The sequence below is a fragment of the Bombina bombina genome, chromosome 3 (genome assembly GCF_027579735.1).
Source record: "Bombina bombina isolate aBomBom1 chromosome 3, aBomBom1.pri, whole genome shotgun sequence".
Classification (NCBI taxonomy): Eukaryota; Metazoa; Chordata; class Amphibia; order Anura; family Bombinatoridae; genus Bombina; species Bombina bombina.
In genome coordinates this window covers 694,165,683-694,192,871 of record NC_069501.1, presented here as the reverse complement: position 1 = coordinate 694,192,871, position 27,189 = coordinate 694,165,683, and positions in this window count along the sequence as shown.

Sequence of the window (27,189 nt, the reverse complement as noted above, 5' to 3'; positions counted from 1 at the left end):
AGAAAAAAAAGAAGTAAAATTGGTCCCTTAAGGAGCCACCAGTCTACCTTAGCCATCACTTATTGCAAGAACAAAATTTCATCCCAGTATATGACTTATGTCACACCAGACAGAATAAAAACATCAAAGGCAAATACATTTATTACTTACTAAAGGTGCAACTATTGTTTATAGGCAACCACATACAGAAACGTGACCGGTCAGCAATAATTAATAATAAAGCTTCCTGTGAAGTGATGATTATATAGCCTGCTGGAACTGTTTCCAAGTCCATTTATCCAAATATAGTGGAATCAAGAGATAGATGTCAATATATAATCCAATCAAAAGATCCTATATATTATATCCAAATACAGCTTGGGTACTCCAATATAAAATATTCTTCAGGATATTCAGAGTGGGAACTATGTCTTGCTAAGGCAACCAACTATTAACCTCTCTTATACTAGGACACAATGTATCCATTTATGGCTTGATTGTATGGACTTATGACAAAATCCTGTGAGCAGAGTTCAATCTTCCACATTATTCTCAAAATACTGGCATATTCTGTATAGTAATAGCGGTGTGTATCACATCCAAATCCACACTAAGTACAAACCTCATACCTTAAATGTCCTGTGTCCATCTCTTGGAGATTGCTTTCATTCACGGGTGCCTATAGCTCAACCACTTGTGCTTCTGGATCACTATTCAACAAACAAACTTCACTGCTATGTGCGTTTCATCCAAAACCATTAGTTTCACTCAGGCTTCATCTGGCTGGTATCTTGCTCGCTATTTGCTGAATTATATTTTCATAATAGGCTTTTGCACACCGGGTGAAATAACTTTATCAGTCCGCACTGAACAATGTGACATGCCATTACTCTGGATGTCCAAATAGAAACAATCAGGTAGATTATGAGTTGTGCGTTCATGTTTTTAACGCTGAAGAAATGCCCATTTCAGCGTTAAAACAGCAATGCAGCCATCACAAGTTTTGTCGGTATAGCTGTACCTCAAGTCTTTTAGCCTGTAACGCAACATCAGTCCCACACTCGTAAAATTTTTTATGGGACTTCCATAGTGCAGCAATTACGAGTTTTGCGTTGAGGCAAAAAAGCTTGGGTTGCACCCTATAACAACAAGATCCATAACGCCATCTGAGAGCAGTAGTTATAAGTTTTACGCAACAAAACTGTTACATAAAACTCATAACTAAAGTGTTGCAAAGTACACTAACACCCATAAACTACCTATTAACCCCTAAATCGAGGCCCTCTCACAACTCAAATACTATATTAAAGTTATTAACCCCTAATCTGCCACTCCTGACATCGCCTCCACTAATAAAATGTATTAACCCCTATTCCTCCGCTCCCCGACATCTTCAACACTATAATAAAGTTATTAACCCCTAAACCCCTGTCCTCCCACATCGCAAACACAATTTTTTTTTTAAATACTTTTTATTGAGGTTATATGCATAATACATAAACATAAGAAGGGAATCACAACATACATTTCGATGACAATGCAAAATCATGCCTAGAGCTTCGCAAAGGAATCTAGGCCTACCAAAAAAATATACACTTAACCTCATATTTTCTCATTTTTTCCTGTTAGAAAATAGTCTAAAAATATGAATGAAACTTATTTAAGGCGTGCAAGACACACAATATCTGAAATGATGAGGAAAGAACAATTATATCACCTGTCTTGCTACAGCTATTATATTATCATAACTGTTAGATAAATAAAATTATATTCTGATATTTGTGGTGACATACTAAACACACAAACTTGAAACATCACATCTGTTGCCCTAACAAGATAAAAATCATAACATATAAAATGACATACTCAATTGCACAAACACAAAAGCGTCTAACAGTTATATAAGTAAACATCAAATAAAGTCAAAAACAGTTATGATATATCATCAAAGAGTGTTTGTTTGCTCTCTTTTCTTTCAATAAAATGGTTTGTATAGCTGTATATTGCTGCGAGAGTGACAATGTTAAAGATAGAGAGCATAGTTATTTATATGATTGGGTGTTTCCATATAAAGCATATTACTGATAAATGCGGTTATTCACAAGGGAACTGCAAATTAAGTATCTGGTCTAATCATAAAAAAACAGAATACTCTATAGTAAGGGGGGGGGGAGGTGGTAAAGTGAATTATTATATGAAAGATATGTAGCCTAGGAACCAAAAGGCTCATTGTGGGTCAGGGAGGAGTTACTTAAATAAATGTAGGAGGCAGCAAATACTAATAGGTAAGCTTCAGTAACACTGGGCAATATCATTGTATATATAGTCACATGAACATGTTGGTTAACCATGGGAGGATACGAGTGAGCTGGTTTTATCAACTGACAGGGAAATTATATGCAAAATAACTATGGGGACAAAGGCCTTTTGGGTTGTAAACATTATATTTTCACGTAATCTCATGCCCAGCTTTAAGTAATATAAAACATTTAGGTCGAGCTATAAAGAGGCATAAATTGCCACAACGGGTACATTCCAATGAGACCAAATAAAGTGGATATTATTGAATATTAAATAATTGGACCTTCAGTGTTAGCTTGTAGAAGACAATGTTGTATAATTAAATCCTGCACCTGGGCATGGGCCCTATGCCCATCGGCAGGTAAATCAATTAAATTATAAGTTAGATAGGTCCTAATGATATATTGTTCTATGTCTCTAGTATGTCTATTTTAACGGTCCTTTGTTAAGGCTATCTATGAATGTGGGATAGTACATGTAGATGCTTAAGCAACTACCCTAAGGGCCAAGATTAAATCCAAACTTATAATGTGGATTGTGATACGTCCAACTAGTATATATTGTAGAGACCTCTTGAGACCCTCTAACATAAAATTTAGGCTAACATGTACAATGCAAACAATGACCATAATCAAACTTATGTGTATGGAATATAGAGATAAGACATGCCTTCTGTAAGAAAAGTAATAGTTATGTAAAACAGGCAAGTACATCCAAAGAATTGCTTAGTGGTCAACTGGGTTATGAAAAATATAGCAAAACACATATTATGCGAAACTGTGGAGGCGTCCCCTAAGAGAAACACTAGCAATCAATACCTTTTTTAGCAAACTTGGACATCAATAGACAAAATGTGATAGATAACACTGCCATTACACAGAATGCTTAGATATTGAGCCAGATATTACATATCACAGGATAAATAAACCACAGTCTGTAGTTTAGCATGTTAGACACAATACAAGACATCTGACCTAAAACAAACAAACTAAACTTTGTAAGTGGGTAAAGTCTGGTAATTGTCTGCTTACCCTCCCTTAGCTATGTGGATGGTGAATATATCACCCATTGTGCTGGAAAGGTGGTCTAAGTTTAGTGATTCACTAGTTTCACAAGATAATTGTTGCTATTAGATGGGATCTACCCTATTTAACAAACTTAAGGGGTATATGTCTATCAAAATATATTGAGGGATATAAGCAGAATATCCTAAACATGAATATGAGCTACATATTTAAACTTAAGATACAACTGTGAAAAATAGACAACTTTTGTGCACACTTAGTCCACTCATAGAGAGTAAATTGTATAGTTGAACATAATGGTGTACTTTATATCAATATATTGAAGTATTTTTCAACACACCTTGCAGTAAAATATTTAGTATAAAGCATATTTAATCTACCAAAGGAAATCTACATGTTAACATGTGTGTGATTATTACCCTTAGCTGAAATGTCCACCACCTCAGTAAAAGATCTCAAGGATAATATAGTACAAAAAACAAAGTCTCTCAGTCAATCCCAAATTTCCTCAGTAATTGCTGTATGCCTTCAAAAAAGAAGGGACATTTGCATCCATGTTTAATTAGTGTCAATGGAGCGTTATAGAAAGGTATGGAGCTGATGTTTACAATGAACGATCAATAAAAGTAAAGGCTTGCGACACTAATATCCCCTAACAAAAATAAGGCCGAGAACAGTTCCAGAAGAGAGAACTGAAATGAGAGTAGTGTACCAGAGTTTATGCCATAAACGTATCGTGAGGGGTCTGCTCTAGATACACCATGAGTTACCAGTTTAGCCTACTCCCAATGTCATTGTTCGGGCTGGAGGATCCACAATTTGCTGCAATTCAGCAGGAAGATCATGGAGCAGGGCCCTTGAAGGGTAGATTAATAGAAAGAGTTCAAGGTTCGTAACGGCAGGCTGACGATTCTCACCGCATTGCATGGTCCGGTAACAGAGTCAGGCCAAAATGTAAAGCAGTAGTGGATGCTTCACCACAAACAATGGCTCTATGTTTTTTCTTCCATGTGATACAACAAATGGTGACCTTACCTCCTCGGGCAAAAACCCCTGAGGGCTATATTCTCCAGGCCCTGCATATATGTCATGAATTAGGCTTACCCCCAGCTCTTGATGTTTAGTGGTGGAATGATCCTCCTTTACCTCCAAGATTTTTCCAAATACAGGATCCGCTACTTCTCTGTCTTGAGGCTTAAGCTTGTTGACGCTGTCCCACTCCGATGCAAGGCAGACCTCAAGGCGCGCAAAATGATCATGCACTAACCTTGATATGGCCGTTATTAGCTCCTTGTCACCTGGCTCCATATTAGAGCTATGAGTCTGCAAGCTTCCTCCGGAAAGTACTCTGGAGACCCGTATGCAGGGCTAGCACAAGTTTTAAGCTTTATACTGAATTTTCATATCCGCATGTCCTCGGCCTCAGATAACATCTGCTTTGCTGTAAATGGCGGTCGCTTCTTTGTTCACCAGAGAATATGGAGATTGCACAGTCTTATTAGATGTCCCCAAATTTCTCCAGTCACTCCAGGGTATTTCAATGACTATCAGTATTAAATATTAAAGAGTCACTTTGAGAAAAACCCTGTTAAATTATATTAGAATCAGGAGCTCCATTCAAGTGCGTCTGGTCCCTTAGGCTGTAGGCTCCGCCCCCCTTGCAAACACTATTTAAATATTACAATAAGTAATGAATGCATCTGCCTTGAATGCATCCTTACACGTCACCCTTCAGCTGCTGCACCTCTCTGCCAATACCTTCACTGGCTTCCTTTTGCCTCCAGGATAAAACACAAAATTCTGACTCTGACATACAAGGCCCTCAACTGCACGACTCCCCTCTATATCTCAGAATTTGTCTCCAGATACTCTCCCTCTCGTCCCATTCACTCTGTTCACAACCTCCTACTTTCCTCCTCTCTTGTTACCTCCTTACATTCCCAGGACTTCTCCAGACTGGCTCCCATCTTGTGGAACTCTCTGCCTCGCTCCACAAGACTCTCCTCTAGTTTTAAAAGCTTCAAACGCTCCCTAAAGTCTCTACTGTTCAGGGGTGCATACAACCTACACTAACCTTTCCTAATACCAGTTCCTCTCCTCCATTACTATCCGCCATGAACCACCTTAGCATGTAAGCCTAAGATCCAAACTGTTTGCAGATCACCTTCATAAGAGCTGACTACAACAGTGAGACTCTCGGCAGGGCCCTCTACCCATTTGATCCCTATAAATGTTACCTTGTATACCACTTATGTTTATAGCGCTGCAGAATCTGGCACTGGGTTCTTAGAATATGTGCAGAACACAATGAAATCAAGACTATTAAGGCATTCTGGAGCGAAACGTACTGCTTTGTGTCCGAAAGCTGTCCCTCACTTGCAGGTCATGGGTTCTCCAGCAGGATAATTACCCAAAATATACCTCAAAAAGAATCCAACAATGGATGAGAAGAAAACACTGGACCATTTCGAAGTGGCCTTCTGTGAGTCCAGATCTGAATCCCGTCAGATATCTGTGGAAACTCACCGAAACTCACAGTTGGGAGAATGTACCCATCAGACCTGAGAGAATTGAAGCAGTTTGCTGAAAAAGAGTGGGTCAAAATCCCAGTAGAAAAGGGTATTAATCTTATTCAGAAAGTGCCTGATTGCAGTTATAATCTCCACAGGCGGTGCTATGAAATATTAGGTTGAGGACCAATATTTGTGTTTGTGCCATTCTAGTTTGTTTTACTGTTTAAAATAATATTTTAAGTCATCAATCAAAAGAGAAGTTTCTGTTCTATTACATTTGAAATAAAGAATGGTGGATACCAAATACTTTTGTCAATTTTTACAAGTCTCTAAAACATGCATGCTCTTTCTGAACCATGAAAGTTTTATTTCAATATCCCTTTAATTTGAGACTTGCAAAGTTGGGTCATGTCCTTTTGGCAGAAATTCTTATAGAGGGCAAAAATTAAATGCTGCAAACACGGTACCCATTTTTCAAACTATAAAGCAGTTATCTTGCTCCATAAGTAATTTTTACATCAATCATATGATATCTAGAGTCATGTGATCCATCATTTGAAGAAACAAGGCTTTGCTCCTTATAATGTAAAATCTCGACTGTGTTTTGGTTTATTGAAGTATAGGGGATGTGAAAGCTTATTTTACTAATCCTAATTATTATATTATTAATGCAAATTTAACTTTTTTATATATTACAAGTCTTAAGAGTGTATTGATAGTTTCAGCGTCCTCCTACTTTTTTTCAAAGTTTTACATTAACCATATGATTTCTAGACAGCCTTTTGCCACCCCAGTTGAATGAGTTGTTCTCTTTTCCAAGAAATATGTCTTATGGGTGTATGAATCTTTCTTTTTGGGGGGCTTTGATAGAGAGATTTCCCACATTGATTACTATAAACCTGGTGCCAAACCATTTATAGAACTATTATTTTCTCACTTAGTTTTAGACCACACAACTAAACTCTAAGATGTATGTGGACTGAATTAAGGGCTGTTTAATTGATTCTAGATCAGACTCTTGATATGTGCCCTAACTGATCTGCCCCATATTTCAACCCCTGTGGATACCCATGGATGGAGGTATGTTATGCTTGATTAACAATATACCTTTAAGAACTGTAGAATAGACATGTGCAGCCGCAAAAAAATTGGTTTGGGTCAGTTCAGATCGATTCAAACCGATTAGAATTTCGGTTCGGATCGATTCGAATTCGGAAGAAATCGAATGAATTAGTTTCGGATTCATTCGGATTCTTTCGGATTCATGTAAAATTCGGTTCGGTTCGATTCGGTTCGAATCGATTCGGATTTTTCGGAATTTCGGCACTGTTAAGTGGGATGTGCTGTGTATTACACTAGTATAATGTACAATACTAGTGTAATACATGGCCATCCAAATCCATCCGAATCCATCCGAATAAATTCGAATAGATTCGGATTTATTCGGTAGATTCGGCACTGCCGCAATTCGGAAATTCTAATCGATCCGAATTCCGAATTTGGCAAAATTCGTCCGAATTTTGATTCGGACCGAACCGAATCGCACATGTCTACTGTAGAACTTATGAGCAGTTGATGCAGCCAAAAAGATCATTTTGTTTATATCCATCTACAGAAAAACATTTGAAAACAAAAAGCAGTAAAAGGAACCAACAGAGTTAGAACAGTGAATACACTCATTATCTGCTCAGTAGATTATTTGTTTAAAAAGTATTAATAAAATAACAGATTAATATCAGCATCTTTGAAATGTTATTTTAATTTAGTTTAAACTTTATAATTCTCAGTTTGCAGTTTAAAATTAAATATTGGGTAAATTATGGCCTTGGTTTCTTTAACAGATGCCAAAAGAAGGATAATTACTCTGCATTTTCATAATTATAATCGTGTTCCTTAAGTAATAAAAGTGTACTTTTAAACACAGTAGCAAGTAATCAAATAAATGAGGTTATATTGTGAAACCTTGTCCATAAATCATTTTGCAGGCTTGCAAAATGTACCTTAGTCTATTTGATTGCTAAGCATTATAAAATATTCATAACTATTTGTAAGATAAGAAGAAATCACTTATGCATGCTGTGAAGCTTGTATTTTATGGCCAGCTAAAGTAGGTAATACAAATGTGTTTTATTTGACCCATTCTAATAAAAGTTCTTACATTTGCATAATATTCCTTGCCATGTAAGCACACATTAGTTTAAATGGCATAGCAACTTGAAGAAAAAAATATTACAAGTATAAATATGCAAAACAATGTTGGCAAAACAATATCAGCAAAAACTAAAACATACATCATAAACATTATCACAACAAGAAGTAATAATGACACTGTTTGATGATACACCTTAAATAATAATCAAAGTTTATTACAGTTCACTAGTATTACTGTATTCCCATTATCAGAAAACTGCATATATTAAACACATATTATAGCAACAGGTTTGTGACAACTCTTTTTCTCTTTCTTAAATTACTAATGGCTAGATTATGAGTTTTTCGGTACAGCTTTTAACGCTGAAAATGACGCTGGAATGTCCAGTAACGCATGTTACGAGTCGCGGCGGTATACCACAAGCCTTTTAGATTGTAACGCAACGTCCATTCCGCACTCAAAAAAATTATGTTTGAGTGCAGGATTTTCCATACCGCCGTATTACAGGTTGTGCAGTCTGGCTAAAATGCTTGCCTTACAGCCTATACCGACACAATTCTTACCGCCATCTGAGAGCAGTAGTTATGGATTTTGCGAAACAAAAATGTTTCACAAAACTCATAACTAAACTGTTACACAGTACACTAACACCCATAAACTACAAATTAACCCCTGAACCACCTCCTTCACGCATCACAAACACTATATTAAACTTATTAAAACCTAATCTGCCACCCACACACATCGCAACTATTTAATAAACCTATTAACCCCTAATCCGCCTCCCCCAACATCACCGACACTAATAAAAGTTATTAACCCCTAATCCGCAGCTCCTCGACATCACCAACACCTAAATAAACCTATTAACACCTAAACCGCTGGCCCCCCACATTGCCAACACTATAATAAAGTATTAACTCCTAAACCTCCAGCCCCCACATCATGACTACTAAACTAAACCTATAAACCCCTGAACCGCTGCCCCCCCACATTGCAAAACTCTAAATTAAACTATTAACCCCCGAAACCTAACAACCCCTAACTTTAAATTAAAATTACAATATAACTATCTTTAAAAAAATAAAAACTTACCTGTGAAATAAAAAAAAACTAAGTTTAAACTATAAATTAACCTAACATAACTATTCTAATAAAATAAAAAATACTACAAATTAAAAATCTAAATTTAACATTTAAAAAACCTAACACTATGAAAAAAATTAAAAAAATCTAAAATTGCAAAAAATAATAAACCCTAAATTACGAAAAATAAAAAAACTCTAAGCTTACAAAAAATAATAAATGAAATTAACAAAAATAAAAACAATAACACCTAATCTATTAGCCCTATAAAACTAAAACAGCCCCCCCAAAATAAAAACACCCCCTAACCTACAATCAACTACCAATAGCCCTTAAAAGGGACTTTTGTAGGGCATTGCCCTAAATTAAACACCTTTTTTACTTTAAAAATTGCTAAGTCCCCCCCTAAAAGTAAAACCCCCACCCAACAAACCTCCCAAAATAAAAAAACCTAACTCTAAAAAATAAGCTACCCATTGCCCTAAAAGGCAATTTGTATGGGCATTGCCCTTAAAAGGGCATTCAGCTCTTTTACTGCCCTTAAAAGGGCATTCAGCTCTTTTACAATTGCCTGAAGCCCTAATCTAAAAAAAAAAACACCCAAAAAAATAAATAAAAAAACCTAACACTAATCCCATAAAATCTACTCACAATCCCTTAAATCCGGACATCCATCTTCATCCAGGCGGCGAGAAGTCTTCATCCAGGCAGCGACACCTTCATCCATCTCTGGGACGTCTTCTATCTTCATCCCAGCAGCGCGGAGCGGAGTTATCCTGGAAGACATCCTGCATGGAGCGTCCTTTTCATAGGGTCACCGCCGTACACTGAAGTTGAATGCAGGGTAGCCGTTTCAAAATGGCATAGCTTGCATTCCTATTGGCTGATTTAATTCTTCAAATTCAAATCAACCAATAGGATGAGAGCTACTGAAATCATTTCATTTTTTGGGGGTGTTTTTTTTTAGATTCGGGCTTTGGGCAATTGTAAAAGAGCTGAATGCCCTTTTAAGGGCAGTAAAAGAGCTGAATGCCCTTATAAGGGCAATAGCCATACAAATGCCCCTTTAGGGGCAATGGGTGTTTTAGGATTTTTTTAGAGTTAGGATTTTTATTGAGGGGGGTTTACTTTTAGGGGGTTGACTTAGTCATTTTTTTATGTAAAAGAGCTGTTTAACTTAGGGCAATGCCCTACAAAAGGCCCTTTTAAGGGCTATTGATAGTTTATCGTAGGTTAGGTGGTGTTTTTTAGGCATGTGCGTTTCATTTTGTTCCGAATTGAAATTTAGACAAAATTCGCCAAATTCAGAGATTCAAATTGATTTGAATTTCCGAATTACACTAGCAACGAAACTAAACTAATCCGAATGCATTTGTAACTAATAAATCCAAATTAGTTTGGATTTATTCTTTACATTCGAATGGCCATGGACTAATCAAAATTCAGTATAAAAATTAAATTTTGTGAGATTTAGTGTGTAACTTGGAACCATCTGAATCAACATAACACATATCGAACTTCTGAATTTACAAATAAAATTCGAAACGAATACATCCCAATACATCCGAATTTATTTGAATCGAAATGAATCCGAAACAAATACATTCGAATGTATCTGAATTCGAATCGATCCGAAACGAAATTTGAAAAAATCTGAATCGGTCCGAAACTAACCGAAAATAATTTTACCTCTGTGCACGTCTAGTGTTTTTTTATTTTGGACGGGGCTTTTTTATTTTTATAGGGCTATTAGATTAGGTGTAATTGTTTTTATTTTTGATCATTTCGTTTATTATTTTTTATAATCTTAGAGGTTTTTATTTTTTATAATTCAGTGTTTATTATCTTTGGTAATTTTAGATTTTTTAATTTTTTTCGTAGTAGGTTTTTTTTAAATATTTAATTTAGATTTTTTAATTGGTAGTTTTTTTTATTTTATTAGAATAGTTATGTTAGGTTAATTTATAGTTTAAACTTTTTTTTTTAATTTCACAGGTAAGTTTTTATTTATTTTAAGATAGTTCTATTGTAATTTTAATTTAAAGTTAGGGGGTGTTAGGTTTAGGGGTTAATTGATTAATTTAGTGTTTTGCGATGTGGGGGACAGTGGTTTAAGGGTTAATAGGTTTAGTTTAGTAGTTACGATGTGGGGGGCTGGAGGTTAAGGGATTAATACTTTAGTATAGTGTTGGCGATGTGGGGGGGCCGGCGGTTTAGGGGTTAATAACTTTTATTAGTGTCAGGGTGCGGCGGAATTGGTATTAATAATTTTTATTAGTGTCTGCAATGTCGAGGAACGGCGGATTAGGGGTTATTTACTTTTATTAGTGTCGGCGATGTCAGGGGTGGCAGAATAGGGGTGTTTAGACTAGGGGTTTATGTTACAGTGTTAGGTTTAAACGTAACTTTCTTTTCATCATAGACATCAATGGGGTTGCGTTACGGCTATCTCCATTCCGCAATCGCAGGTGTTTTTTTTCTAACACTCTCTCCCTATTGATGTCTATGGGGGAAAGCGTGCACAAGCACGTAAGCACAGCCCTTGGCTTTTGTGCGGTATAGAGCTTAACGCACCATAACGCACAGCACTAGGAGGCGTTTCAGAAACTCATAATGGCAGCGCTATGGAGAGTGCAAAAAAGCAAATTTTGGCATTAGTTTCACACTCTGTTAAGCGCAAAACGTGTAATCTAGGTGAGTGAGATTTGCAGCTTTAACTGTAAAAGTACAAATGCTTTTCATTATTGTTATATTTGTTATCATAATTATTCAGTATGTGATAGATAATATCACTACAATGTTATCCTTGCAAGTGATTAAAGTCAACCCACACAGAACCTTGAATGCAGCGACTGCTCTGACTGTGCAGCAATAGCTATATGTGTCTATGAGAATCACTACAGCCAATTAATCACTGTATCAAGATACTGTCACTAATCAGACACTGCATTCCTGTTGCTAAACACTCATGGCTTCATGGCTGTCACTGCCTCAGTTTTCATTGCTTCTAGTTCAACCAGACACATATAGTTAAAGAGACACTGAACCCAAAGTTTTTCTTTCATGATTCAGATAGAGCATGACATTTTTAAGCAACTTTCTAATTTACTCCTATTATCATTTTTTCTTTGTTCTCTTGCTATCTTTATTTTAAAAGCAGGAATGTAAATCTTAGCAGCCAGCCCATTTTAGGTTTAGCACCAAGGATAGCACTTGCTTATTGGAGGCTTACATTTACCCACCAATAAGCAATGAGCCGGCTCCTATGCATTACATTCCTGCTTTTTAAATAAAGTTAGTAAGAGAACGAAGAAATATTGAAAATAGGAGTAAATTAGAAAGTTGCTTAAAACTGCATGCTCTATCTGAATCATGAAAAAAAATTGAGTTTAGTGTCCCTTTAACAACTATTGCCTCACGAAAGTAATGATCACTTAAAAAGTAGTATAGGTACATGTAAAACAAAATATATATTACATTTGCAATAGTACATGTGTATTAAACAATTTATGAAGATGTTTTGCAAAAAATATTGATATTATGACATATGTAATGTTTTGTTGATTGACATGTGTGTATCACGACAATAAGTGGTAGATTGTGTGCATGTGCCTCCATAAACAGAAAATGATTCAGGTCTCAAAAGTAGACCATGCAATATATCAGGACATGAGTATTTTGCATGAACTATCCTCAATAGTGATGTCGCGAACCTAAAATTCAATAGGCAGGCAAACTTTAAAACCTACAAGGACTCTTTCTGGCCACAATAGTGATGGAAAAGTTGTTTCAAGGGTACTAACACCTGGACTGTCGCATGCTGGAGGGGGATCCCTGGCAAAACTCTCATGGAAAATTACATAGTTTATGCAGAGTCTGCTTTTAAGCCATAATGGGTCTAAATCAACTAACATTCCCAAAGTGGCTGTCTCAAAACATCCCGGACAGAAGATAGATTGATAGATAGGATAGATAGATATACATAGATTGATAGTTAGATAGAATCGATAGAAGAGAAATAGATAGATTTGTTAGATATATAATTACCCTAATAAATTCTAATAATCAAACATGCGTTCTTGGACCCAACTAGCTTGTGTTAATTAGTACTTTTCTTAGCACTTTAATCCCTGTTTCCCCCCTCCCTATCGGGGGAGTTCTATATGGCCTGCCAGATTACCCTGAAAAATTATAATCATAAGACATGTGGTCTGCTACCTATTTTAACTAGGTTGTGTTTTAAGTACTACCATTCTTAGCACTTTAATCTCTGTAACTCCCCCTATTTGGTGAGGTCTATACGGCCTGGATGATTACCCATACAAAATATAATAATAAGACATCTGCTCTTGGTCTGCGACCCATAGTAACTATGTTGTGTTAATTAGTAATGTCCTTCGCATTTTAATAGCTGTTACTCATACTCACCCTATTGGTGGAGGTCTATATGGCCTGCATGATTACCCTTACAAAATATAACAACCAAACATATGCTCTGGGACCCATGGTAAGTAGGTTGTGTTAAGTAGTACTGTTCTTTGCATTTCCATACCTGTTACAACACCAAATGGTGGCAGGTCTATCTGGCCTTCATGATTAGCTGCACCCAAACCCCCAAAAAAAGCCGAGTGGTCTTAGACTAACACCCATGGCTAACTCGGTTGTTTCAATTAGTACTATTCTTAGCACTTTCATCCCTGTTACGGGTGGTCTACATGGCCATCATGATTAGCCGAACAAAATACTACAATCCAACCTTTGCTCAGTCTTCATAGGCCCTTCATTGTCTGTATTTTGATAGTACAGTTCTTATTATTTTTATAGCTGATACAACACCGAATGGTGGCAGCTCTATATGGCCTGCATGATTAGCCGCACCCAATACAAAAATAAATCCAAGCGGTCTTGGATTACCACCCATGGCTAGCTCTGTTGTTTCAAGTAGTACTATTCTTAGCACTTTCATCTCATCATCCCTGTTACTTCCAGGACTCTTGGTGGTGGTGGTCTACATGGCCATCATGATTAGCCTAACCAAATACTACAATCCAACCTTGGCTCAGTCTTCCTAAGGCCCTTCATTGGCTGTATTTTGGAAGTACTGTTCTTATTATTTTAATAGCTGATACGACACCGAATGGTGGCAGCTCTATATGGCCTGCATAAATAGCCGCACCCAAAGCCAAAAAAAAGCCAAGGGGTTTTGCACTAACACCCATGGCTAACTCTGTTGTTTCAAGTGCTACTATTCTTAGCTCTTTCATCTCATCCCTGTTACTTCCAGGACTCTCGGTGGTGGTGGTCTACATGGCCATCATGATTAGCCTAACCAAATACTACAAGCCAACCTTGGCTCAGTCTTCCTAAGGCCCTTCATTGGCTGTATTTTGGTAGTACTGTTCTTATTAGTTTAATAGCTGATACGACACCGAATGGTGGCAGCTCTATATGTCCTGCATGAATATCCGCACCCAAAGCCAAAAAAAAGCCAAGCGGTTTTGCACTAACACCCATGGCTAACTCTGTTGTTTCAAGTAGTACTATTCTTAGCTCTTTCATCTCATCATCCCTGTTACTTCCAGGACTCTCGGTGGTGGTGGTCTACATGGCCATCATGATTAGCCTAACCAAATACTACAATCCAACCTTGGCTCAGTCTTCCTAAGGCCCTTCATTGGCTGTATTTTGGTAGTACTGTTCTTATTAGTTTAATGGCTGATATGACACCGAATGTTGGCAGCTCTATATGGCCTGCATGAATAGCCGCACCCAAAGCCAAAAAAAATCCAAGCGGTTTTGCACTAACACCCATGGCTAACTCTGTTGTTTCAAGTTCTACTATTCTTAGCTCTTTCATCTCATCCCTGTTACTTCCAGGACTCTCGGTGGTGGTGGTCTACATGGCCATCATGATTAGCCTAACCAAATACTACAATCCAACCTTGGCTCAGTCTTCCTAAGTCCCTTCATTGGCTGTATTTTGGTAGTACTGTTCTTATTAGTTTAATAGCTGATACGACACCGAATGGTGGCAGCTCTATATGGCCTGCATGAATAGCCGCACCCAAAGCCAAAAAAAAGCCAAGCGGTTTTGCACTAAAACCCATGGCTAACTCTGTTGTTTCAAGTTCTACTATTCTTAGCTCTTTCATCTCATCCCTGTTACTTCCAGGACTCTCGGTGGTGGTGGTCTACATGGCCATCATGATTAGCCTAACCAAATACTACAATCCAACCTTGGCTCAGTCTTCCTAAGGCCCTTCATTGGCTGTATTTTGGTAGTACTGTTCTTATTAGTTTAATAGCTGATACGACACCGAATGGTGGCAGCTCTATATGGCCTGCATGAATAGCCGCACCCAAAGCCAAAAAAAAGCCAAGCGGTTTTGCACTAACACCCATGGCTAACTCTGTTGTTTCAAGTTCTACTATTCTTAGCTCTTTCATCTCATCCCTGTTACTTGCAGGACTCTCGGTGGTGGTGGTCTACATGGCCATCATGATTAGCCTAACCAAATACTACAATCCAACCTTGGCTCAGTCTTCCTAAGGCCCTTCATTGGCTGTATTTTGGTAGTACTGTCATCCTTTTGAATAATAGATTACAGGAAAGGCATTGATTTTAGAATCCCAGAGATCATTTATATGACCCGGGAAATCGAAAAAAACATTCATTAGATACCCGTTACACTTATTTATCCTCAGGCCTTTTTAATACGAGGGTCCCGGAGCCTCAAACGAAACAACAGCATGAAAGAGGAGATATGTCATCCTTTTGAATAATAGATTACAGGAAAGGCATTGATTTTAGAAACCCACAGATCATTATTTGCAACCGTGAAATTAGAAAAAAACATTGATTAGACACCCGTTACACTTATTTATGCTCAGGCCTTTTTAATACGAGGGTCCCGGAGCCTCAACCGAAACAACAGCATGAAAGAGGAGATATGTCATCCTTTTGAATAAAAGATTACAGTAAATGCATTGATTTTAGAAACCCACAGATCATTATTTGCAACCGTGAAATAGAAAAAACCATTGATTACACACCCGTTACACTTATTTATCCTCAGGCCTTTATAATACGAGGGTCCCGGAGCCTCAACCGAAACAGCATGAAAGAGAAGATATGTCATCCTTTTGAATAATAGATTACAGGAAAGGCATTGATTTTAGAAACCCAAAGATCATTATTTGCAACCGTGAAATAGAAAAAAACATTCATTAGACACCTGTTACACTTATTTATCCTCAGGCATTTTTAATACGAGGGTCCCAGAGCCTCAACCGAAACAACAGCATGAAAGAGGAGATATGTCATGCTTTTGAATAATAGATTACAGGAAAGGCATTGATTTTAGAATCCCAGAGATCATTTATATGACCCGGGAAATAAAAAAAAAACATTCATTAGATACCCGTTACACTTATTTATCCTCAGGCCTTTTTAATACGAGGGTCCCGGAGCCTCAACCGAAACAGCATGAAAGAGAAGATATGTCATCCTTTTGAATAATAGATTACAGGAAAGGCATTGATTTTAGAAACCCACAGATCATTATTTGCAACCGTGAAATATAAAAAAACATTGATTAGACACCCGTTACACTTATTTATCCTCAGGCCTTTTTAATACGAGGGTCCCGGAGCCTCAACCGAAACAACAGCATGAAAGAGGAGATATGTCATGCTTTTGAATAATAGATTACAGGAAAGGCATTGATTTTAGAATCCCAGAGATCATTTATATGACCCGGGAAATAAAAAAAAACATTCATTAGATACCCGTTACACTTATTTATCTTCAGGCCTTTTTAATACGAGGGTCCCGGAGCCTCAAACGAAACAACAGCATGAAAGAGGAGATATGTCATCCTTTTGAATAATAGATTACAGGAAAGGCATTGATTTTAGAAACCCACAGATCATTATTTGCAACTGTGATATTAAAAAAAAACATTGATTAGACACCCGTTACACTTATTTATGCTCAGGCCTTTTTAATACGAGGGTCCCGGAGCCTCAACCGAAACAACAGCATGAAAGAGGAGATATGTCATCCTTTTGAATAAAAGATTACAGTAAAGGCATTTATTTTAGAAACTCACAGATCATTATTTGCAACCGTGAAATAGAAAAAAACATTGATTGCACACCCGTTACACTTATTTATCCTCAGGCCTTTTTAATACGAGGGTCCCGGAGCCTCAACCGAAACAACAGCATGAAAGAGGAGATAAGTCATCCTTTTGAATAAAAGATTACAGTAAAGGCATTCATTTTAGAAACCCACAGATCATTATTTGCAACCGTGAAATTAGAAAAAAACATTGATTAGACACCCGTTACACTTATTTATGCTCAGGCCTTTTTAATACGAGGGTCCCGGAGCCTCAACCGAAACAACAGCATGAAAGAGGAGATATGTCATTCTTTTGAATAAAAGATTACAGTAAAGGCATTGATTTTAGAAACCCACAGATCATTATTTGCAACCGTGAAATAGAAAAAAACATTGATGGGGGCGGAGCTAGCCAGCCTGAGAGATGGCGGCTGTCTGACTGAGCTCTTAGGCCCCAGCTAGGTGAAAACGCCTTAGGCATTAGCCATCCCGCACTTTAAGGCCATAAACCGCCAGATAAATGAGCGACTAACTCCAGACATAGGTTCTGCTTGACCTGTGTGCCTCGCTACAAGAGATCTGCCTTTTGGGAGAGAGCGCACTGAGCGCACATATACACCTCGCTTCAAACTCTGATGGCGGCATGGTAAGGGAAGATCAGGGTTCGGAGACACCTACATTAAGGGATTCCCAGAGACAAATCATCCGGTAAGCACATAGACTTACCAGAACTCCGGCACCTCAAATGCCACACAGGAACGTACTGAAGATAATGCAGCGACGGGCCGCAACCTGTACTAAAGTTTTGATGCGCACTTAAATTGCCTTTCACCGGGAGCAAGCTACAGCAAATAGATCACTGCAATAAAGGGGTAAGAAAAACGGATCTTATAATATTCACCCTGCTATAAAAGTAAAGTTGTGCTTCATCACCCTCACAGTGTTAAAGACTTATTATAGCAAGCGGTGCACTAAAAACTTTGACAGCTAGATTAAAGGTGTTATAAACATCCCCTCAAGTGCATTTGACAAAATGAAGGCTTACATACCCTGCTACAATTAAAACAAACGTTGCTGCATGTGGAAAAGTCTCATAGAAACAAACACAGCCCTCCAAGCACAGACAACCAAAAAGTGTCACACATTATATGGACATTTGTACAAGCTTCTGCACATGGAAAACTTGATCACACCTTAACTACTAACAGCTGCAGTGTGTTCACTCTTTATGGGCCAGATTAACAGATTATACTTCTTATAAAGAACCTGCAACGACAGTATAAACTCAAAGAACTTTGTATTCAGCACCAAGATCTTTATTTATCTTTTAAGGATTTAGTGAAGGCAGAGGGGCAAAATCCATCCAAAGATGTCTCCAAAAAAAATTAATAAACTAAGCAAGAATGCTAAACCCCTGAAAACACCCACTCATACAGTAAACAATTTTTTCAAGACGCTTGAAACAAAAAACATAGCGCCTACAGAAGATGCAATGCCAGACCTTAGGTCTGAACACAGTTCTTCAGAATCTGAAAGCGACCTCGCTTCAGAAAGCATTACCATCCCCACAGCTCTCTTCAAAACAATCCCTTCAAAAAAGGACTTTTCTTCTCTTATTTCACAGGTCAAGCAATGCATCAAGGAGGAAATCTCAGACCTCAAAAAGGACATCTCTGACATTGGTCACAGAGTAGAATCACTCGAAAACACCCAGGATCTACATGCAGACACTATCACAGACCTGCAAAGCACCGTTCAGAAACAAGATACAACTATCAATGAGCTGGAGGATAAGATAGATGATATCGAAAATCGCAGCAGACGTCATAATATTAGACTACGGGGAATCCCTGAAACCATTTTACCACCAGATATTGAACAATATCTCCAAGACTTCTTCAGCACGTTAAAAAAAGAAGAAACACCCTCAAAAATATGCATAGACAGAGCTCACAGAGCCCTGCGACCTAAACCACTAGCAGGACAAGCACCAAGAGACATCATAGCCCGCATCACTAATTTCCAAGAGAAAGAGGAGCTAATGAAGTTAGCCAGAGAACAACAGCCCATAAAATATGACAACATGGACATTCAAATGTTCGCCGATTTGTCACAGAGAACTCTTTCAAAAAGACGAGAACTTAAACCACTCACGTCGCTGTTGAGAAAACTAAACATCCCCTACAGATGGGGGTTCCCCTTTCATCTGTTAATCCTTTGGAAAGGAAGACGCATCACTTGCACATCTACTAAAGATATACCAGACATATGCAGGGATCTGGACATCCCTATCCCTCAGCTAGAGGAATATGCTGAGCCTCAAGAGAAACACACAAGTCCAAGCAAGCTGAACCCTCTACCACAAAGGAGTGAGTGGAGACAGGCGTCTCAGAAGAAACCCCGCAAATCTGTACAATCCACATCTCCATCATTAGAAGAAAAGGGATGAAAAGTCTTTGCTGCACACAAGGACATATCCTGAACTCTCGAATAGTCCCCTATGGAGACCCCTAACTGCAAGTATTATCTATACTCCAGAACTCACGAGGCATACAGAACCTCAGAGATATTAAAATAGTGTCTTAAAGGTTAAATTGTTAACAGTTAACTAATGTTGACTTTAATTTTTTTTTTTCACCTAGCCGGGAGTTTATCTCCCTAGAATAGAATTATGTTGTTTGAATATGTATTGAAATTATTGTGTTTTACTGTTCTTCCTCTTTACCTATTCTTCTCCCTTCCTTTCTTTTCTTTTCTGTCCTGCTCTCTATTGAAGCATATGACACCACTTATATGTTCACCAGTATATAATCTATGTTCACACATACTACCCTCTCTGACACATTTACAACATGTTGATTAACCACTCTCCACAAAATTTAACTATCTTCACACAGAACGCTAAAGGTCTCAATTGCCCTAACAAGAGAAGGCTAGCTATACTAGACCTCCAAAAAAAGGAGGACACATACTAATGCTCCAAGAGACCCACTTCAAGGGGAAAAATATCCCCAAATATTTCTCCTCACATTACCCCCTACATTTCCACAGCACTAACCCTCACAAAAAAATTAATGGAGTAAGCATCTTAATCCACAAATCTCTCCCCTTTGTTAAAACCCAAACCATAGGGGACAAAGAAGGCAGGTACATTTGTTTAAAAGGTCTCCTATAGGGTAAACCAGTAACTCTAATAAACGTCTACACCCCTAACTCACACCAAGATAAATTTGTATCCTCAGTTGCAGACCTTCTCATTAAAGAAGCAAAAGGCTCCTTAATCATGGCAGGAGACTTGAATCTCCCCCTAGACCCCACAGTCGACTGCTCAAACCCCTCTTCTAGAGCTAAAATCCCGAACCTCCCTAGTATCTGGCAAAAATTTAAACTCCTCGGCTTACATGATGCCTGGAGATATTTCAACCCTCAAAAAATAGATTTTACCTTTTTTTCCCATCCAAGATGTAATTATTCCAGACTGGACTACATTATGGTTGATCACCTAATCCTATCACACACCACACACTCCTCCATACATCATACAACTTGGTCAGACCACTCCCTAGTATCATGCACCATAAAATGGCCAACGGCCCCCATAAGAACTTTTCAGTGGAAGTTGGACGACACATTACTGCTAGACCCAAAGCAAACAGAGTTATTTTCAGAACAGATAAGCTCATACTTCTCTATAAACGAGACACCAGATGTAAATGTGGTCACCCTCTGGGAAGCCCACAAGAGTACTATAAGAGGGGAGTTTATCAAAACTGCTGCCCAAATAAAAAAGAAAAGACGTGAGGAAATAAATCTCTTGGCTAAAGACATATCAGACTTAGATTACAAACACAAATCTAACCCCTCTGATAGATCCACTCTAGAACAACTACAATCCAAAAGAGAACAAATGAACCTTTTACTACAGATACAATCACAAAAACAGCTTCTACACCTTCAGCAACATTTTTACAGGGAGGGTAATAAGTCAGGCAAACTCTTAGCTAGAGCATTAAAAAAGCAACAACAAAAAACCTATATCCACGCTATAAAGAACCCAGATGGCACACACCTAGAAGACACAAAATCAATAGCTAAAGAGTTCAAGAAATTTTACCACAAACTCTATAATCTTTTCCCATCTAGAGACCCTCACAGCCACGCATCCCTCTGTAATCAATACCTAGAAAATCTTCCTATCCCCAAACTGAGCCTAGATCAATGCAACCAATTAGATCGCCCAATTCAATTGTCAGAGGTTACAGAAGCGATAAAGCAATTAAAACAAAATAAAGCTCCAGGCCCTGATGGCTACACAGGTTTATATTATAAAACCTTCGCTCCTCTGCTAGCGCCACATTTAACATCCCTATTCAACTCAATCCCAGAAAAATTCCCTTTTCCTGACGAAATGTTGCAAGCCAACATTTCAGTTTTAACAAAACCTGGCAAACCCCCGAACTCACCGGCACATTTTCGTCCAATCTCCTTACTGAACATCGACCTCAAAATGTATGCGAAAATTCTAGCAACCCGACTTAATCAAATTCTCCCCTCCATAGTTCATCAAGACCAAGTAGGGTTTATCCCACAGAGAGAAGCAAAAGACAACACGGTCAAAGTATTAAATTTATTGGATTATGTTACACAGACAAAAACCCTGACTGTTTTCGTTTCCACTGACGCTGAAAAAGCCTTCGACCGACTAGACTGGACTTACTTACGCACGACCCTACAACACTTCCACTTCCCAGAACCCTTCATTTATAAAATCCTTGCCTTGTACTCAAACCCTACTGCACAGGTTAAAATCAATGGTACCCTTTCGGACCCCTTTGAAATCCGAAACGGTTCTAGACAAGGCTGTCCCCTCTCACCACTTCTTTTTGTTTTATCCCTAGAGCCCCTAGCTATCAAAATACGGTTAAACAACCAAATTCAAGGCATATCTATTGCTAACCAGACACATAAACTAGCCATGTTCGCAGACGACATCCTCTTAACACTTACAAACCCTAAAGTATCTCTACAACAAGCCATCACTGAACTAACACAATTTGGCACAGTTTCAAATTTTCTAGTAAACATGACTAAATCAGAATACCTCCCTATAAACCTAACAACCCCCACCCTTAACAACCTGAAATCCACCTGTCCCCTAAAACAACAAACCAAATACCTCAAGTACCTTGGCATTCACATTACTCCAGATAAACAAGACTTGCGCAAATACAATTATGGTAATCTAATCACAGAGCTCCTAACCTTAACATCACATTGGCTCCCAAAAAATATATCGTGGATAGGCAGAATGCAAGCAACAAAAATGATCCTGCTCCCAAAAGTATTATACATTCTCCAAACAGTCCCCATCCCAGGCATACAAAAAGACCTAGACACTATGCAAAAGATCATAAATGGATACATTTGGAACCGTAGACCCCCGCGAATTAATAGAGACACACTTTTTAAACCTCCATCAGAAGGAGGCCTTGGGGTCCCACATCTCCTATCCTACAAACGTGCCATATCGCTACAGAGAGTACAAGACTGGTGTAAATTTAACACTTCCAACCACAAAAGCTGGGTGCAAATTGAAATCGATCTAGCTCCTAATCATGACCTCAGCACAGCATGTTGGAACCCTGTTTACCTTAACAGACATTCCATCTCTTCGTCCTCAATCTCTAATGAGACCTGGTCAGACTGGGAAATTCTCTGTAATACGTCAAATAAAATCTCTTCCAGATTCTCACCCCTCACCACGCTCTTAAATAACCCAGAATTCAGCCCCGGGAAAACCTCAGATTGCAAACTCCTTACAGACCCACAAAAACTCCTACCCATGTACCTTATCACTCACGAGACTAAGTTTATTAAAGATAAAACCCAACTTGACCTATTAGAGCACCCTTTCTTATCATCTTGGCTCCATGTACACCAAACAAGACACTTCATAATGACACATAAATTTAAAAAAGACCTCACTAGGCCTCCCACATTATTCGAGCAAATGTGTATCACTACAGAGGAGATAAAAGGAGCCATCTCCAAATTGTATAAACTCATCTTAACACATACCTTTCCCGAACTCCCCTCATACACTAAAAGATGGGATAATGAGTTACGCCTAAATACCCCTGCTAAAACTTGGTCGCTCAGGTTCTCATCTCTGTTACACTCCGCTCACTCAGCCCATGCAAAAGAAACCAACATCAAATTATTGATGAGGTGGTATTTAACGCCAGCCAGAATCAAGTACATACACAAACAATCCCCAGGTTCATGCTGGAGAGGTTGTCACAAAGAAGGCCACCTTTCCCACATCTGGTGGGAATGTGAACATATTAAACAATATTGGTCCATTATTTTTTCGAGTATTAATAAAACACTGCACACTCAAATAACACCTGGTCCAGAAATAATAATGTTAAGGCACCCACCTTCAATTACATGCAAAATACGGCAACATCTATTCCATATCATGCTAAATGCAGCTAACCAGCTAATACCAAGAAAATGGAAATCATCTGTAGTGCCCACAATGTCGGAATGGATAGAATTAGTTAATAGAAACCTACTCCTAGAGAGACTATATTACCTCAAACTAGGTCAAATTACACTACACCAGGACATGATGTTCTTGTGGGAATCCTTCAAATTTATTGATCTAGACACATAAACCCATCTCAGAGATATATACTCACACTCCTAACAATTTGGTCTATGCTTCTTTCCTCTTTTTCCTCTTTTCCTATTTCCTCTCTCCTCTTCCTTTCCACCTTTTCTATTTCTCTCTCCAATTGTAACATTGAACAAGTTAATTTGGATTCATGAAATTCATAACAGAACTGCACTAGAAATAAGAAAAAATAATTTTCTGATGTCCCCCCTTAACGGAACATGGAGAGGCTCATATACCATTCTCCTCAACTCAACTACCTCGAGCCTACCATAACATTTGCAAAACTGTGAAAAGACTTTGAACCACGGGACAAAGAAGAAAAGACTCTATTTAATAATATGTGCAACATTTACTGTAACAAAACCCTATTTACCTGTAAGAATTCTGAACCACTCTCTGGTTCTATTGTTTTGTTTTCTTGTTAAAGTTTTACTCCAAACTATAATAAAAATAATATAAATAAAAAAAAAAAAAAAGAAAAAAACATTGATTTTTTTGATACAACAGCATGAAAGAGGAGATATGTCATCCTTTTGAATAAAAGATTACAGTAAAGGCATTGATTTTAGAAACCCACAGATCATTATTTGCAACCGTGAAATAGAAAAAAACATTGATTACACACCCGTTAAACTTATTTATCCTCAGGCCTTTTTAATACGAAGGTCCCGGAGCCTCAAACGAAACAACAGCATGAAAGAGGAGATATGTCATCCTTTTGAATAATAGATTACAGGAAAGGCATTGATTTTAGAATCCCAGAGATCATTTATATGACCCATGAAATAGAAAAAAACATTCATTAGACACCCGTTACACTTATTTATCTTCAGGCCTTTTTAATACGAGGGTCCCGGAGCCTCAAACGAAACAACAGCATAAAAGAGGAGATATATCATCCTTTTGAATAATAGATTACAGGAAAGGCATTGATTTTAGAAACCCACAGATCATTATTTGCAACCGTGAAATATAAAAAAACATTGATTAGACACCCGTTACACTTATTTATCCTCAGGCCTTTTTAATACTAGGGTCCAGGAGCCTCAACCGAAACAACAGCATGAAAGAGGAGATATGTCATGCTTTTGAATAATAGATTACAGGAAAGGCATTGATTTTAGAATCCCAGAGATCATTTATATGACCCGGGAAATAAAAAAAAAACATTCATTAGATACCTGTTACACTTATTTATCCTCAGGCCTTTTTAATACGAGGGTCCCGGAGCCTCAAACGAAACAACAGCATGAAAGAGGAGATATGTCATCCTTTTGAATAATAGATTACAGGAAAGGCATTGATTTTAGAAACCCACAGATCATTATTTGCAACCGTGAAATTAGAAAAAAACATTGATTAGACACACGTTACACTTATTTATGCTCAGGCCTTTTTAATACGAGGGTCCCGGAGCCTCAACCGAAACAACAGCATGAAAGAGGAGATATGTCATGCTTTTGAATAATAGATTACAGGAAAGGCATTGATTTTAGAATCCCAGAGATCATTATTTGCAACCGTGAAATATAAAAAAACATTGATTAGACACCCGTTACACTTATTTATCCTCAGGCCTTTTTAATACGAGGGTCCCGGAGCCTCAACCGAAACAACAGCATGAAAGAGGAAATATGTCATGCTTTTGAATAATAGATTACAGGAAAGGCATTGATTTTAGAATCCCAGAGATCATTTATATGACCCGGGAAATAAAAAAAAAACATTCATTAGATACCCGTTACACTTATTTATCCTCAGGCCTTTTTAATACGAGGGTCCCGGAGCCTCAACCGAAACAGCATGAAAGAGAAGATATGTCATCCTTTTGAATAATAGATTACAGGAAAGGCATTGATTTTAGAAACCCACAGATCATTATTTGCAACCGTGAAATATAAAAAAACATTGATTAGACACCCGTTACACTTATTTATCCTCAGGCCTTTTTAATACGAGGGTCCCGGAGCCTCAACCGAAACAACAGCATGAAAGAGGAGATATGTCATGCTTTTGAATAATAGATTACAGGAAAGGCATTGATTTTAGAATCCCAGAGATCATTTATATGACCCGGGAAATAAAAAAAAACATTCATTAGATACCTTTACACTTATTTATCTTCAGGCCTTTTTAATACGAGGGTCCCGGAGCCTCAAACGAAACAACAGCATGAAAGAGGAGATATGTCATCCTTTTGAATAATAGATTACAGGAAAGGCATTGATTTTAGAAACCCACAGATCATTATTTGCAACCGTGATATTAGAAAAAAACATTGATTAGACACCCGTTACACTTATTTATGCTCAGGCCTTTTTAATACGAGGGTCCCGGAGCCTCAACCGAAACAACAGCATGAAAGAGGAGATATGTCATCCTTTTGAATAAAAGATTACAGTAAAGGCTTTGATTTTAGAAACTCACAGATCATTATTTGCAACCGTGAAATAGAAAAAAACATTGATTAGACACCCGTTACACTTATTTATGCTCAGGCCTTTTTAATACGAGGGTCCCGGAGCCTCAACCGAAACAACAGCATGAAAGAGGAGATATGTTATTCTTTTTAATAAAAGATTACAGTAAAGGCATTGATTTTAGAAACCCACAGATCATTATTTGCAACCGTGAAATAGAAAAAAACATTGATTACACACCCGTTACACTTATTTATCCTCAGGCCTTTTTAATACGAGGGTCCCGGAGCCTCAACTGATACAACAGCATGAAAGAGGAGATATGTCATCCTTTTGAATAAAAGATTACAGTAAAGGCATTGATTTTAGAAACCCACAGATCATTATTTGCAACCGTGAAATAGAAAAAAACATTGATTACACACCCGTTACACTTATTTATCCTCAGGCCTTTTTAATACGAGGGTCCTGGAGCCTCAAACGAAACAACAGCATGAAAGAGGAGATATGTCATCCTTTTGAATAATAGATTACAGGAAAGGCATTGATTTTAGAATCCCAGAGATCATTTATATGACCCATGAAATAGAAAAAAAACATTCATTAGACACCCGTTACACTTATTTATCTTCAGGCCTTTTTAATACGAGGGTCCCGGAGCCTCAAACGAAACAACAGCATAAAAGAGGAGATATGTCATCCTTTTGAATAATAGATTACAGGAAAGGCATTGATTTTAGAAACCCACAGATCATTATTTGCAACCGTGAAATATAAAAAAACATTGATTAGACACCCGTTACACTTATTTATCCTCAGGCCTTTTTAATACTAGGGTCCAGGAGCCTCAACCGAAACAACAGCATGAAAGAGGAGATATGTCATGCTTTTGAATAATAGATTACA